Genomic DNA, 18,272 nt, shown 5'->3' with positions numbered 1-18,272 from the left:
ATCTTCTGGTTAAATTTATTTTAAAACGGAAACAAATAGATACAAATTTGTAAATAGATATGCTATTTTATTTAAAATAATAACAAATTTATTAAAAGGAAGAGGTACTCAATCTGATTCGTTTGGTTCTTTTGTAGAGGAAATTCCTGTTCCTCTGAATATCTGTATGTAAGTTTTTCAAACAACATAGTAGAACCTTTTTAATGGAAAGATTATATTAACTGCATTAATGAGTTTTTTCCCTCATCTTTGTTTACTATTAAATCGTTATAGAATAATAATGAATTGCCAAATATTAAAAGTAGTTTCAAAAACATTTATGTTTTTTTCAATATTTCAGACCGTAGTTCATCCGTAGTGGCATTTATTTTACGTAACATCTCTTGAGTTCCTTTTTATATGCAGAGTGATTCACGAATAATATAACAGATTTTCAGAACATGTTTTATACCGGTGAATAAAGAAAAAAGTTCTTATAAACATAATTCTGAAACGCTACGTTAGCGAGGATCAGTTGGTGAAATATTTCGCTCTGATTTCTTCGCCGTCGGGGTAAAATTAAGCCAATCTGAAAAAAAATCTTGGGACCCATATTTAGTGGTATTATATGAAATCTGATCTGAAAAAATGAAAAAAAATATATAAGTCTCGGAACTCTATTTTTATTAGTTTTTGAGAAATATGGGATAAACAACAACAGATTGGGAATCGAAATGTACTATTTTATATTTGGCGTAAAATAACTTTGTTAAAAAACGTTTTAAAGGTAGTGGAGAATTTGATTCCAGTTACTTATTTACTTTTTCTTAATAACGGAAGTCTTCAGATATCCCGTGCAGTTTTCTGGATTCGTGGTCCGTAGCCAGCTGCGTTCCTTTTTCGCGACATGTAGTTTTGTACAGACTCTGGCCGACCGTACCTAAACATATGGTTAATTGAAACCCAACCGTCGAAGAAAACCGATATCCACGATCTAGTATTCAAATCCGTATAAAAGTAAAATTGCTGGCATCATGCTCCAAGAGGAAAGTATGGTAATCGGTCAAAGAGTGAGGTATAATTAAAACTCTCGACTTCGAAAACAGCTGATTTGCGATGATAAGTTCACCACTAGAGCAACCCGGTGGGTTAGACTAGGGTATATTGAACAAACCAAAGAAGATGTTGGGTGTTTTGTGTAAAACGTACATGGAAACAAAGAGATTGGCACACGATGCAGCTGTCTGGAGGAGGAAAACTGCTGCAAACAAACCAATCCTAGCATTGATTGTTACAAGAAGTAGAAAATATTAATACATGAAAATAAACTAAAAAAATTTCCGAAAATCGATATTTTTAATTCGATCGACCATACCTGCTCAAATATTTTACACAAAATATATACTTTTTTGGTCACTTGTACAATTTCTGCAATGCTTAGGAAGAAAAAAAAATGGTTAAAAAATATGCAATACATAAAGTTAGCTTTTTTTTTTTTCAATTTTTGGATAAGGGAGGAATTTTGGGGTAAAATTTGAGCAGGCACGGATGTACTGAGCTTAGCACATCGGGTTGGTTTAGCGGTAAACGCGTCTTCCCAAATCAACTGATTTGAAAGTCGAGAGTTCCAGCGTTCAAGTCCTAGTAAAGTCAGTTATTTTTACACTGATTTGAATACTAGATCTTGGATACCGGTGTTCTTTGCTGGTTGGGTTTCTATTAACCACACATCTCAGGAACGGTCGAACTGAGCCTGTACAAGACTACACTTCATTTACACTCATACAGATATCAATCATTCTCTGAAGTAATACCCAAATGGTAATTCCCGGAGGCTAAATAGAAAAAGGAAAAGGATGTACTGAGCTTAATATAAAGCGGGGTTATATTTGCAAAATTTTGAGAAAATTGATAGCAAAAAAAATAAACTACCCCACCCCCTGGAGATATTGACCCCAAAATTTTAATAAAAAAATGACCCGATATACACGAGTCTTTGTATAAAATTGTACAAACCATCAAAGAACACCGATATCCATTATCTAGCATTCAAATCCAAATAAAATCCTTTATTAGGATTCGATTTCGAAGTCGACTGATTTACAACGAGTTTTACCAGTAATCTAGTAAAATAGTATGACAAAGTTCACGGAAACTAAATACAAACGTAAGACATTCAAAGTTTATTAAAAACAAACAATTCTTAGAGAATCTTTTTTTGTTTTTAATTACACGTGTATTACCGAATCGATGAGTAAAAATTTAAAAATAATATTTTTTTAATAGTTTTTTAGTACAATATTTTTTTGAAATGTTTGTTTAAAATCAATAATACTTACCTCATTGAAAATCACTGATAAATGTTAGTAACGATAACAAACAATAAGAGTATTTTTATATTTAATATAATTATCACGTATTATTTACTATTATAATTTAAAATTAGTTTAAAAAAACACGTGTTTTATAACTATTTCGTGAAAGCGTGATACTTTGTTATTATATATAAAAGGTTTTCTTATAGTATCTGAAACTTTTAACAATAAAGTTTTCAGTTATATTGTTAAAAGAAAACCTTGTAATATTATATTTTTAAATAAAATACAATAAACACGTGTTATAGTGTAGGTGTTTTTCGTGTCATTTTACATGAAATTCTAAACTTCTGTGTTTTATTATTACAAATTAGATACTATTCAGAGTATTCGATAAGAGAATGATACTGTTACGGGAAGTAATTTTAGTGGTAAAATAAAATATAAGAAAAAAGTAACGTAAACAACGGTCCAGAAATGATTTGTTTTCGAGTTACGGTTGACGAAAGTACCACCCTGGGTATTTCTTTGTAATATAATGCGGTATTAAGATTTTTCAGAAAATAATTGTGTAAAAAAAAATATCTGTGTTTTTACTTCCATTTTATTTGGATAAAAATTATTTAAAAAGTCTGATGTGGAGCCCGCATGACTTCCTTGTGCGTCTATTAAAATACATATACACATTTTTGCTGCGCTTCATTTAAAGTTATTTCACTTGAAAGAAGAGTTACGATCCTCCAATTCTTTAATTAAAGTGGACGGTTACACAATCGCTAAAATATTAGTTTTTATTAAGATCAAATATTTATATAATTATTAATTCAACAATTTTACCTGTAAGAGTAAAAGTCCCTTTATTACTCTATAAATAAATGTAAGTCTTATATCTATCTAATACTATGTTTTTTTGAATTATTATGATGTAACCATCAACAGAATGAAAACAAATTGAAACAAGAGAAGGTTACTAAATTTTATAGTGATATTTATTATTAAGTAGACTGAAACAAATGCGTAAATAAAAATAATACGAATCAAAATTATAATTTTCAGTTAATCTTAAATAATCACATGTTTCACCAAATCTGATGTGGACACCACATGACTTCCTTGTACGTCTGTTAAATTACTTTTTTACATTTTTAATGTTACATAAAATTTTATTTCGTTAATAACTTCTGATTTTTCTTCATATTTTTTTTTTTATTCCTATTATTGATTTATTATGATTATAAGTCGAGAACTTCCCAACGGAAGACGTTAAGCATTCATGATTCATATTTCTTTCGCTTGGCATTCTTCTTTGCCCTTCAAAATTCTTTCAGGTTTTCGGAAAAGGTCTTCCTCTGTTCTTCAGACCGTTTCGGACGATGTTGCTTAGGCTTCGGCGCTTCTGGTTTAACTTCCCGATTATCTATTTTATTTCTGCATGTGTTTCTGTCTACGATCCCCTCCAGCGTAATTCCGGCGTGTTCTAAATCTTTTCATGTTTCTGCAAGCCAGGGGACTGCAACTTTGAATCGTGTTAATTACGCGATTATTATTCTGGAAGGCTGCCGGAAAACCGACTGACCGAAAGAATAATTGATTTATTATTTACTGTAATTTTTTTTACAATCAGAGTTTGATAATTATTAATAAATCAATGTATTTAAATTTTAAAAAAAGTCGGAAATGAAGTAGAATTCGAACCGATGCGTCTTCCCGTTGTAAGATCTAAATATTTCATTAATTAAACTTTTATTGGGCTACAACTCTGGAACAAATTAAAATATGTACCGCTTATGATATATCATTGAAAAGCGGTCGAAGAAAAATTCCAAAATCCAAATCTTTTGGATTTTGGACTTTTTTGGACACTTTTGGTCAGGTCGATTGCAATCAAAAGGGGAAGTACACAACTAGATATTACAACAGTTGTAAATTCAAAATTTCAACATCCCACGGCTAATCGTTTTTTAGTTATGCGAGATACATATGTACACACACACACGTACGTACAGATGTCACGCCGAAACTAATCAAAATGGATTCAGGGTATATCAAAATGGATAATACCGTTGAAATCTGAAAATGGAAATTTTTCGCTATCGCAATACTTCGTACAAGGAAGTAAAATTGGTTCACAGAACTGGTTTTTGGTTTTTTATAAAGAATATACGTAAAAATAAAAAAAATAAGTAAAAAAAGAAACATAAACGTTCCAATTTACAGCTTCGTAACGAACCACGCTTCTAAATTGACCCACGCATATTTTTTAAATTGTGCGGAACTCAAGAAGACTCAAACAATCTTCATCATATTTGCAAATGCATAATTTCAGATACACTAGTGGAACATAACTAAATTTCAATTGAAATTAATCTAGTAGTTTTGGAGATTTTCGAGCCACAAAACTATATTTATATATATATATATATATATATATATATATATATATATATATATAAGGAAACTTTATACCTGAAACTTAAAGGAATTCCCACCATGCCACCCAAGTAATACCGTACTTTTTTCGAAAAGTTAGTAAAAACACGATTTTTTTAGGTTTTGCGTAAAATAAAATTTTTAAATTCCTATTTAAAAAATGAAAAAACCGTAACTAATTTTATATAGAATTTAATTCTGAGAAAACTAATGTCAAAAAAACAAATACTAGTATGAGAAATATGACCTCGATTAAATGCAAACGGTGCAAAATTTTTATAATTATAAATAAACAAAAAATTGAGATTATCAATAATCAAGCGACTAAAATTTTATTTTATTTACCTTGAAAAGGTAAACAAAATCAATTAAAATTGATAGGAGGTTTTTGACGTGCTATACTGAAAAGTAAAACAAACTAATGAAAAATTTATTAAATAATGTTAAATAATTCCACCGTTAAAATTAATTCTTTCCAAAGATATCATCGTTCATTTCAAAACATTTTCGTGTTCCTTTTTGACGACAGTAGTTTTAAAAAATTTAATGACCATTTTAAACCCACGTAGGATGTAGGGGGTTTACCGAAATGAAACGACTGGGACTAGATAGGGAATTTTGGAAAGCTGCAGCAAATCAGTCAAAAGAAAAATTACCATTTTATCTTTTTTATTATCTTTAATTTTATAAACCTCACTTTTAATCCGAACCCATAAGCAGTAATCAAATGGAATGTGATTTAGAGGCTTTCAGTTACAGCCAATTAACAATACTTCCACGACTAGTATATACAGAGTGTTTCTAAAATGGTGGGTTGGCTATACTTTTTCGGATTCTACTTGCAAATCTAAATAAAAAATATCGTTATTTTTATATAAAACTTTATATCTCAAGTTCGAATAGAAGAATCACATTTTTAATATTTGGTAATAAAATTTTTAAAATAGCAAAAAATCAGGACTTAAATACCTTCGAAAATTACAAAATTTTATTTTGTAATATTTTATTATTATAAATTTTATTTTGGGGTTATTTTTATTTTTCAATCCGTTGTATTCTCGGTAAGTGTAAGCGTTATCAGAATTTATGTGTGCTAAAATATTAAACATTTTATTTTGAACAAAATGACATTTATTTATTTTTTTTTATTCGGTTAAGAAATAGTCGACTTTTGGGAGAAAACTGGTGTAATTTTGTGTCGTTTATAATTAGGTTCATTTTTGTGAGAAAATTATTACTTAATCTGATACAAGTTACAGTACTAGAATTAACAATAAATAAAAACAATTAATATTTAATGGTATTGAACGTAAAGTGGAGGACATGAAAACAGATACAAAATTACAACAAATTTCTGCCATAACTTCGCTATTTGTTAACCGATTTTAAAAAATAAAATGTCATTTTGTTCGAAATAAAATGCTTAATATTTTAGCAAACATAAATTTTGATAAAACTTACACTTACCGAGAATACAACGGATTGAAAAATAAACATGGTCGCCATTTTGTAATTTGCGAAGGTATTTTAGTCCTGACTTTTTATAATTATAAAACTGTATTATAAAGACGCTATTTTTATATAAAAATAACAGAATGGCGGACATAAGGAAACCGAAGGTGAAATTGCAATTTTTTCTACGGATATTTTTTATTTATTTTTACAAGTAGAATTCGAAAAAGTATAGCCAGCCCACCATTTTAGAAACACTCTGTATATTTCCAGCAAAATTTTAATTTAAAAAATTGTTATCTAATAAGTAAAACGTAGAGGAGAACTTCCATCGTGTTAAAAATTATTTAAATTTTTTCTTAAAACGAAGATCTAATATTAAAGGGCCAACTTACTGGTTATCTATCATATCAAACCACGTAATCTGTACTGTAAATTTCTATCCATAATTTTTTTTTGCCTTCAGTCATTTGACTGGTTTGATGCAGCTCTCGATTCCCTACCTAGTGCTAGTCATTTCATTTCATTATACCCCTACATCCTACATCCCTAACAATTTGTTTTACATATTCCAATCGTTGCCTGGCTACACAATTTTTTTCTTCGACCTGTCCTTCCAATATTAAAACGACTATTCCAGGACGCCTTAGTAAGTGGCCTATAAGTTTGTCTCTGCTCTTAACTATATTTTTTCAAATGCTTCTTTTTTCACCGGTTTGCCGCAACACATCTTCATTTGTCACTGTATCCACCCATCTGATTTTTAACAATTTCCTATAGCACCGCATTTCAAAACCTTCTAATTTTTCTTCTCAGGTACTCAGATCATCCAAGTTTCACTTCCATATAAAGCTACGCTTCAAACATATACTTCCAAAAATGTTTTCCTGATGTTTAAATTAATTTTTGATGTAAAAAAATTATATCTCTGACTGAAGGCTCGTTTCGACTGTGCTATTCTGCATTTTATATCGCTCCTGCTTCGTCCATCTTTAGTAGATGGACGATATCCATGATAGCATATGAATTGACTTCAGACATCGATGAACATTTCGTGTGTTGTTGATAACAACATGGATAAAAGTATCTTCGTCTGTACTTTCAGGAACAGTATTCATAAATGTATGCAGTAATTCACTTTGATCCACTCACAAATTTACAGTTTTGCAGTTTAATTTCCAGGCTGAAATAAGCTATACTTTCTCTATTCAAAATGGATGTAATCTATGAAAATTATAATATTTGCTAACACGAGTATTTTTGTAACATTTAAGTTCCCTAGATATTTTCGCAAACTTGTAGGACTACTTTCAGCGGTTTGAAAGATATTGCATCATTTTATATTACGTGTAAGTCAACATTGAGATAAAATTTGGTTCTAGAAAGAATAGCTCTTACGGAAATTTTACTTTTTCTTAGAGAATTTACTAGAATAGTTATATTAAAAAGGAAATTATGGTGATCGAGTGAAATGGGTTTCGAGTTTTTTGCTAATATTTACGTTTAATTTGTTCAACCAGTTCATGTAGACAAAAAAAAAACATGCGTATGTATTATATATGCATGTACGTGTATGTCGCAGAATTTTGGCGTTACTTGAACGCTAACAGACAAAAATACAGCGAAAAATGCTAAAAAAAAACCCTGGTACATAAGCGATAACCTCATATATAGTGATTTTAAATTACAAACCGTTCTACAGGAAATCTCTCTAGCCAACCTACGATATCAAAATCGTTTAGATCGGCACCCAAATTATACGGCAGTCATTTCACTGGATAACACAGTCAGTGATTTTTGAAAATTGATGAGAAACAATGTTCTTAATTTGATTTATCGTTTCAATTAGATGACTTTATAGTCCGGCCTTACAGAGTGCTCTTCTATTTCATTTCTTTTATTTCATTATTCTTAAGTCACAAACTACTGGATCTGTGGCTACTTAATGCTGGTCTAAATAGATAATTTTTAGTTATTGTTCAATTCTTTTACCGAACAGATGTAAAGTTGCTATGACATTACAATAAAAAAAAGGTCTCAGATTTTGACTAATCCGATTTTTTCAAATTTGGCTCAAATATTTGTAAACCTGGAATATTGATTATATTAGTTTTTTTCAAAATTCGTTTATCGAGTTTGGGGGATTCACGAAAAAAACAATTTCTTCAAAAGAATTTTAGAGAAAGCTTTATTAAAGGAAATTTATAACTTATAATGCTTATACATGTCTAATCAGAATTTTTTTTTTTAAATCAACCTCCCATCTAATAAAGTTGACATATATGTTTTTGTTCTTTTACTCTCTCTCTCTCAATCTCTCTCTCTCTCTCTCTCTCAGAAAGTTTTTGAAAGTTTATACTTCAAATGTAGAGATATCAAGAAATGTGTACAATTTTTAAAAAAATTATAGACCCCTGGAATTATAGACGTCATAATAGAAAATATACGCATGGAAAAAGCCAGGTGATACTGCAAGGTATCAGATAGATTATATCATGGTTAAGCAAAGATTTAGAAATCAACTCTTCGACTGCAAAACTTATCCTGGAGCAGACATTGATAGCGACCATAATTTAGTGAAAATGAAATTTACATTAGGGGTTTAAAACCTGAATAGAAGGTCTCAGATGAATCGGTGGAATTTAGAGAAACTTAAGAAACAGGAGGTAAAGAAAGATTTGAGGAAGACATCGCAAGAGGTCTGAATAAAAAAGATAAGGAAGAAAATGTAGAAGAAGTATGGGAGAATGTTAAAAAGGAAATTCTTAAATCAGCGGAGGCGGAACAAAGAGAACTGGTAGAAAATCTTGGATTTCAGGCGATATATACTGCAGCCGATGGATGAACGTAGAAAATGTAAGAATGCAGTGATGAAGAAAGTAAAAGGAACTATAGACAATTAAGAAATACTATAAACAGGAAGTGCAAACTAGCGAAAGAAGAGTGGATTAAAGAAAAGTGTTAAGAAGTGGAAAGAGAAAAGAACATTGGTAAAATAGACGGAGCGTACAGGAAAGTAAAAAAACAAAATCCCTGGACCTAAAATGCAGAAAAGTTTTTTGAATTTTTTTTTACTATTTTAGCCTCTATTGATATGAAGGAGGTGTATTTAGAGAAAACTTATTTAAGTGAATCTGTTAAGCTTAACTTGAGTATGTATGAATATTTTTAGAAAAATCTGTCTTAAAATTTATTTCCAACCTCTAAATTTTTTTTTGTGGGGTGTAGCCTAACTTTTAATTTTTATTAAATTTTTTTTTTCATCACTTAAAGTCTTTTAAAATTAGAGTAGCTGCAACTCTTTCTGACCCAAAATGAGAAGTAATTGTTTTATTGCTTTCGTAAAAGTTATACTTTTTTCAATATTTTTAAAAAAGTCTCTTTTAAATTAATATGTTTTTATCACTTCTTTATAAATAGATTTTTCCTAAATTTTCTCCAGAATAAGGAGGCTCCTAAAATGAAAAAAATTCATTAAAAATTTTATAATTTCAATACTTTAATAATTTTTTGGTAATTATCCGTAATCAATAAAAAAATCCTTCTTGTTATTTGAGCATCCAAATTAAATTTTTAAAAATTCGGAGAACCGTTTTTTAGTTTTAAACAAATTTTTCGATTAATAAAACTTATTTTGGTGAATGTTAGCTTTATTAAAAAACTCTTTTTAATGCAGAAAAACTGTGCAAAAACATATGAGTTTTTAAAGTTTTTTTTTTTTGTACAATTTCGACGAATTTTTTACGATTTTATTTTTTTACAACTGTTTTAATTTATTTTACTGTTTTTTTTCCTAATTTGCAGAATTTCTGAAAGATTTTACAATACAACTTGGCGTTGGGCGTATTCGATAAAGTCATTCAGTACTTCGCCAGCTTTTTTTTTCTACTGGAAAATGTCCTACTGTCAAAACGAGTACAATTCTATTTTCTATAACGTGACGAAGCAACGTCAGTTTTTATTCTTCATGTAACAAAATTTATAAATAAAAATTTTATTGGAAAATGATCGGTTGTGGAAGTTACTGTTAATCGGTTATCAAGGAAATTCTTCCATCCTCAATCTATTTGCTTACTGTTTGTGTGACTGGATGGAAAATAAGATTTATTTTCCATCTAAGTCAAAAAATGATATGCAGAATGAGCTGATCGCTGGAATATTGATACTGTTATCCTCATAAAGGCGCTTGAAGGTGTTTTAAGACGATCACAACAAAGTCTACAGGAAACAGTTTAATGCGTCGATTTTAATGACGCATTAAATTATGGTTTTAACAATCATTTGAAGCTAATAAAGTTTTGTTTAGCTTGCTTTATTTTCAACAGTATCTTCAAAAAAAATCAGTTAACTTTCTAGATGCTTGAAAATTGAAAAAAATTATTTTTTTATTTTCATTATTACAGTATTTAGAATTATATAAATTTCTGCTACGTTTTATTTTTAATTGAGGTCGAATTTCTCAAAACTAGTATTTATTTTTTATCGACTTTATTTACATTTGTTTTCCCGGAAATTAATTTTCCATAAAATTTTGTTTAAAACATTATTATTAATTTTTATTTATTTATTTTCCTAATGTGTACGTTGCAATCTGTTCAACTAGTGAACAATAAGCGATTCCCCAGAGCCCAAGAAGATGAGAATATATATAAATATAAATGAGAGGTAGTCTTGTCCGGACTTAGGCCGACCATTTCTGAGACGTGTGGTTAATTGAACCCTAACTACTAAAGTATAGTATCTATTGTTTATAGTTCAAATCCCGATAAAATCACCTAATTTTTACAGCGATTTGAATTTCAGAACCTTCAACTTAGAAATAAGTTGTTAAACAGCTGATTTACGACGACGATTTAACCACTATACCAGCCCTGTGAGGTGGTAATTTAATAAACCTGTTTTACGTCAAACCTAAAATATTGGCCAGCCTACGTGGTGCGAGCGGTAGCGTCTCGATCTTTCATTCAGAGGTCCTGGATTCGAATCCAGGTCAGGCGTGGCATTTTCACATGATAAAAAATTGTCATTTCATCTCATCCCCTGAAGCAATATCTAACGATGTTCCTGGAGACAAAAATTACGTTTTGAATTGATTTTTCTCGAGTTGCACGCGACTTTTCTTAAATTTATGTTCTATATAGTTCTGGAAAACATCTTTTTTATAATTTTCAGATGAAATAACAAAAATAAAATAGTTTTTTATAACAATTAATTTACAAAAATAGACACTCTGTATTATTTATATTAACTACGGATCAGAAATCCGGTGACAATTTTCGGTAGCCGTAACTCGAAAACAAAATATTTCTGATTGTATTTTTATGAAATTTTTTGGTCTTATTTTTAGCGGATTTCCAAAGAATTTGAAATAGCTACTGCGCCTGGTCATGTTTATAAACATATATATGCATGTATAAGATTTTTTCGCCCTCCCTACCGGACGAAAATCGTGACCGATTTTCATGAAACTTGGTAGGGTGATGTAACTCTATTGGGAATAGAGCCCTATTGATTTTCAACCGAATTGGTTCAAAGGAACCGGAGTTAGAGCCAAAAAACGGGATTTTGAGTACATTGTTAGTATTTCGTTCTACTTGGCGCAATTTTTTTTTAACATTTTCTTTTATTTTCTTAAGAGTAAATTGCTGTAAAAGATAAGACTGATTTGATGTTTATCAACTGTTCTATATAAATCTTGTGTAGCACTGAAGCTAAATAATTTTTTTTTTACTGTCAGGTAATATTTAAATAAATGATAATAATAATAAATTAAATGTTTAATTATATTTTAAATAGAAATAATTTTTTTATTATGTTTTGATAATACTATATATATATATATGCGGATATTTGTCAGATTTTATAAGGGGATATCGTGGGAAGAAGGAACCAACTTTCCTTTACGTTTTGGAATCTCCTGAACAGGATTCTGCAATGTTTATGTATATATAAGATTTTTTCGTCCATTCTACCGGACGAACCTGTAGCTGATTTTGACGATACTTGGTGAGCTGATGTAAACATATTGGAGATAGAGGTCTTACTGATTTTCAAGCGAATCCATTCACAGGAACCAGAATTAGAACAAAAAAAAACAGGGTTTTGGGTATATTTTCAGCTTTATTTCGTTCTGCTGGACGCAATGTTGGACAATGTAAACCTACGAGAAGATTTTCATGCGAATCGGTTAACAGGAAGTGTTGTTAGAGGCAAAAGACTGGGTTTTTGGATACGTTTTCAAGGTTAATTAAAACCGAAAATCCGCCCTTCTAACGCACTTACTGTGACAGAGTTTTAGCTCTATAATCACCTTCAAAATCAGTACCCATTTCTATGGTACGTGTAAGTGATTTTTTTTTAGTTTCATTTGATGAAGATCATTTTAAATTTTATCGTAACAGTTGTGGGAGAAAGGTGTTAAAATTTAAGCTATATATAAAATTATGATAATGTCCTGATAATGCAAATTATAGTATTAACGGCGGGCAGACGACCACAGCTTTATATATTAATTAAATAAATAAAAAAAAAGAAATATTTACTGTGCTTAACCTGAGCTTATATTTAATTTTACGCTGTTGCACGTAAAACTTTAAATTTGTTAGAAGTTACATGATAATTGTTTACCGTTTTTTTACTTACCTATTCCCAATTATTAACTATCTATTTATAGCTTTAATAGGCGTCTTTAAATAGTTAACAGTAACTACTTTATGTAGTTGTGTTGTGTGTACATTAAGCTGTTAAACTTAAGTTAAGAGTACATTAGTATAGATTTAACAGAATGCAGTCGTACTAATATATATTTATTTTTACTATTACACTAATTGTATTTCTTTATTAACTCTTAGCTTAATTATACGTATACAATTGTTACGGTAAATACACCAGTAATGTAATTCATTTCTAAACAAAATATAAATTTATAAATAATATTTGCAAATGGATTTTACGATGTTATATTCATTCATTTTTAAAATAATTTGTATGCAAACTACTTAAAATTTATTGTTATTTGTACGATTTTTACTTCCTTGTACGAATTAAGGAAGTAAAAATGTGATCGCGAAAAATTTCGGTTTTCAGATTTCAACTGAATTATCAATTTTGACCATCCCTGAATCCATTTTGACTAATTTCGTCGTGACGTCTATACGTATGTGCGAATGTATCTCGCATAACTCATAAAACGATTACTCTTAGGATGTTGAAATTTTGGATTTAGGACTGTTGTAACATCTAATTGTTCATCTCCCTTGCAATCGACTGGACCAACGGCGTCCAAAAAATCCGAAAATCAAAAATATTTGGATTTTGGAATTTTTGTTAACTGCAGTAATAATCCCTTATTGAGAGCTTTACCACGATATATCATAAGTGTTACTTATTTTCTTTGGATTCAGAATTATAGCCAAATAAACCTTTAATTTATGAAATATTTTGATCTTACAAGGGGAAGGCACATCGGTTCGAATCCGACATCACCTTTTTTTTTAAATTTAAATATATTGATTTATTAATAACTATTAACCTCTCATTGTAAAACATGTTTTACGATTAATAATAAATCAATAATAACAAAAGAAATGTTTTTAATGGAATAATATTTTATGTACTTTTCATTTAAAAAAATTTGTATATGTAATTTAATAGGCGTACAAGGAAGTCATGTGGTGTCCACATCAAATTTGTTAAACCAATTAACAGCTGTAACTCTGCATAAGCGCGTATAAAAAATATGCAAAGTCAACATAACCTCAAATTGAGATTGTGTTGTCTGTTGTCGACCTTGATTTGAACGTAAATGAAGAACGACTCGACCAATCTTCATTAAATTCTCACATATACAACTTCAGATATGCTATTACAATGTATTTAAATCTCAATGAAATTGAGTTTGAGATTTTCGAGCTACAAACGTTTTTACATGAATGTTATTTTTGTTATCCTCATACCTCAAAACGTAAAGAAAATTGATTGTCAACCGTCAATGCAACCATGCGAGCGAAAAAAATCTCAAATTGAGGTTATGTTGTGTGTTGTCGATCTTAAATTTGGGCGTATCTGAAGAACGACTCAACCAATCATCGAATTTTCACATGAACAACTTCAGATACATTACCACAGCATATATTAAAATTTCAATGAAATTGATCCAGTAGTTTTGGAGATTTTTGAACCCCAAATTTTATACATTGGCCTTTATATATTTTTTCCAACCAGTTTTCCATCTACTGCCGGTTCTGGGTGTGTGTGTGTGTGTATAGGAAACTGCAATTACTTCTACCGGCTTACCAGGCCTGAGGCCTGATGTAACTGCAGACGCAGTGCATTGTAGGTGTAAATGTATCGGTAAACTTGTAATCTGGAACAGATTAAGATCGACCACTCATGAGACGTGTGCTTAATTGAAAACCCAACCACCAAAGAACACTGATATCCGCAGTCTAGCATCCCTCTGTGCGACCGAAAGTAATACCGTAGTTATTTTCGAAAAAACTTAAAAGGTTTTTTTGAGTATTGTCCATATTTAGAATAATAAAAGGTCTTTCAATTAAACTGATGCAGACACTGTATCCGATGTCACTATAAACCTTACTGTATTTATTTTAGGCCGTACGTATCAAGTTGATACACACTTGGGAAAAAGTAATTTCAAAGACTGAAATTTTTATTATGTCAACTAGATTGTTATACAGCAGAACTAAATTTATATAATAAATAATTAAAATATAAAAGCTAGCGCTTTCGGAAATTAATTCCATCTTCAGGGATTTAAATTTTTTCATTAACTAAAACTTCATCGTCATAAGTAGAATTAAAAATGTAACCTGACAAGTTTTAGTTACGACAAAGTTTTAGTTAATAAAAAAAAAATGTTATGTTCCTGAAGATGGAATTCTTTCCGAAAGCGCTAGGACGCATTAAAGGTTGTTGGGTTTTATATTTTAATTATTTACTGTATATTCATACCGACGGGCCATGTTTGATAAAATTATTATAAATTTATATGTTAAAATAAATATAATTATGTAATATAAAACTTTTAAGTTGAAAAATTATAAAATATTAGGGGCTGTGCCCCCTGGCCGCTTGGCAGCCTTCTTTGTTTTATTTTTTCTAACTCTTTACATTATTATTTTTCTGAATGTAAGTTATTGCCCGTCCTATTAGATCACTTAATTCTTGACTTACTGCAATTTTCATGTTTCCAGCATTTTTCTTATCGTTTTATAATACAGGGAGGATAACAAAGTACCCGGTTAAATATTTCAGTAAAATGAAAAAAGAAATTGTGAAGTTCAAAGAATCATTTCATACACGTAAATTTAACATTACACCCGACACATATTTCTAAGAAACTTGTTTTATTTTCTTCAGAACTAATGGGCGATCTCCATTTTTATTAATAATATCATAATAAACATAAAATCGGCTTTATTTTTCAGCGTCCAATAAAATCTGTGATTAGGTGACTGAATATTTTTTAACAGATTATTACAAAGTTCGATGAAAGCAGTTGTTACAGTTTCGTGAAATTTGATGACTCATTTTAATTTTATGACTTGTTTGAAAGGAAAGTGTGCTTAGATGGTTGCTGTATTGCATATCAATTCTACGCCTACTTTTCTGTTACATTTGATACTTTTTCTATTTGGTGATGCATATTAATTTTTCTGATCAGATAAATTTACGTAGGTTTCAGCATTATTTTTGTTTATTATTATATACGTTTTTTATTTATTTATTTTTTTTTTTCTGAAAGAAACGCTTCGGCGTTATCATCACCCGAACACGATGTATATGTTTTAATAAACTAAATTTCGAAAATTCCCAATTAAAAATTAAATTAACGCCCGGAAAACAAAACATGAAATATAAAAATAAAAACAATAGAATAAGAAAATTGAAACAAAATAAAAACTTAAAGTAGAAATTTAAAAATAAAATCAAAGCAAACTAATATATTAAAAATAAAGATAAAATAAAAAATTTAAGCTAAATGTTAAAACACAAATTCATACAACTAATACAGAAAAAATCGAAAAACAGTATTAAAAAGTATGTAGAATATTAGCACCCCGGAGAAATAAAAACACCCGCTTTCAAACTTCTTTATTATTGCCCAGGATTTGACGAAAATTCATGAGCGATTAAATTTACGACGCAAGGCCGCATAACGTATGCATTCTACAAGAATGTGTCGCACAGTCAAGCGGCAGTTGCATCGCATGCATGCTGGTACATTTACTGCTGACATCAGATATTCGTGAGTAGCTCTCTTATGTTCTATCCGCAATCGGCAGAGGACCGCTTCCTCACGACGAATTTAACTGTGTGAGGAGTCCCGTGGCAACACAGAACCTTTAATGTGCCGGAGTTTGTTATCTGCTCTAGCTGTCCAGTCATCTTGTCGCTTTGCGCAAAGGGTGAGTTTAATACGGATAAAATCGGATGCAGTAACATGGGAAGTGAAAGATGGTTGACTACATGCGTCTTTAGCAGCAGAATCACGTTCTTACTTTCTCCTGTTTAGCCTCCGGGAATCGCCGTTCAGGTGTTACTTCTGAGGATGATATGTATAAATGTAAATGAAGTGTAGTCTTTAACAATCTCATTTCGACTATTCCTGAGATGTATAGTTAATTGAAATCCAACCACCAAAGAACACCTATATCCACGATCTAAAATTCAAATCCGTGTAAAAGTAACTGCCTTTACTAGGACTTGAACGCTGGAACTCTCGACTTCCAAATCGGCTGATTAGGGTTGACGCGTTCACCGCTAGACCAAGCCGGTGGGTTAAATACTGCACGTTTATTACTCGGAATCCCCACGCGGCTAGGAATCGAATACAAACTCACTTGTGTGTTGCGATGGTGTTCAACTCGGCGATTGCATTGTAGATTTCGATGACGATAGGATGCCTGGAATAAAAATTTTCTAAGGCTCGGAGAGCACTAGGCGAGTAAATACAAATTCTATTTTGCAACGGAAACTCTAACATTCGAAGAGTAACACGCAGGGGCGCGGAGTTTAAAAAGCTTAACGCCGTATTTAAATCGTTTACTTGGTACATAATGTGTAATGATCAGCCTTCCTAGAAAACGGATCGTAGATTCATCTATGCAAGTACATTCCCTGAGTGTAAGTTCTTATTGGAATTTTTTACTCGTAATCGTAGTCAACTGACTAACTTTGTGCAACTTTTTTCTGACTCCGGAATGTTTACCGAAGTTCAAACCTCACCGATCTCAATACTATATAAACCGTAAATTAATCTTTTTTAAATTCTTATAAATGAGTAATCCTAGAATTTCTTTTACTGAATTTAATATCGTTGTCTGTAATGACAAATACTGCCTACATCGAATGTCATTGTCTGTATATGTCAATATCGACATATACAAACGGTTTAATGATTTACTAAATTTAACGTCGTTGTCTATAAAAGATCATTTTGAATTGTTATCGTAGTATACGTAAAAACAAATTAGTGTAATTATAAAATTAAAATAGTACATATTTAACAAAGTTTTGATGGTTTGACAAATAGTGAATATCGATATTAATATCGACTTCAAAAAACTGTTTTACTAAACAGTTTTACTAAATTTAATATAATTGTCCTATCAGGAGAAAACCCGCGAGATCTCATTCTCACGCGAGTAAGTAGATTTTTATATCCTTAACTAAGAAATTCCTTCAGTGTAAGCCGTATAAATAACCGGGATAGATTCGACTTTCCAATTTGGTATTAATATTTTCATAACACCTATATCGTAGAGGTGACCCACCGGGTTAGTCTAATGGTGAACGCGTCTTCCCATATCATCTGATTTGGAAGTCGAGAGTTCCTGCGTTCTAGTAAAGTCGGTTATTTTTATACGGATTTGTATACTAAATCGTGGATACCGGTATTTCTTTGGTGGTCGGGTTTCAATTAACCACACATCTCAGGAACGGTCGAACTGAGACCGTACAAGACTACACTTAACACTCATACATATCATCCTCATTCAAGTATTATCTGAACGGTAACTACCGGAGGCTAAACAGGAAAAAAGAAAGAAGGACGTCGAGGTCGCAGATATA

At 30.6% G+C, this 18,272-nt stretch overlaps 1 protein-coding gene across 2 annotated transcripts in view; it reads left to right on the top strand.

Annotated features, from left to right (window-relative positions):
- LOC142332294 (cyclic AMP response element-binding protein A-like) overlaps positions 1-18,272 on the top strand; it is a 505,070-nt gene that overhangs the window by 211,728 nt on the left and 275,070 nt on the right. The window lies entirely within an intron of this gene.

The sequence above is a fragment of the Lycorma delicatula genome, chromosome 11, assembly GCF_047948215.1.
Source record: "Lycorma delicatula isolate Av1 chromosome 11, ASM4794821v1, whole genome shotgun sequence".
NCBI lineage: Eukaryota > Metazoa > Arthropoda > Insecta > Hemiptera > Fulgoridae > Lycorma > Lycorma delicatula.
This window is presented reverse-complemented; position numbering and strand designations above follow the sequence as displayed.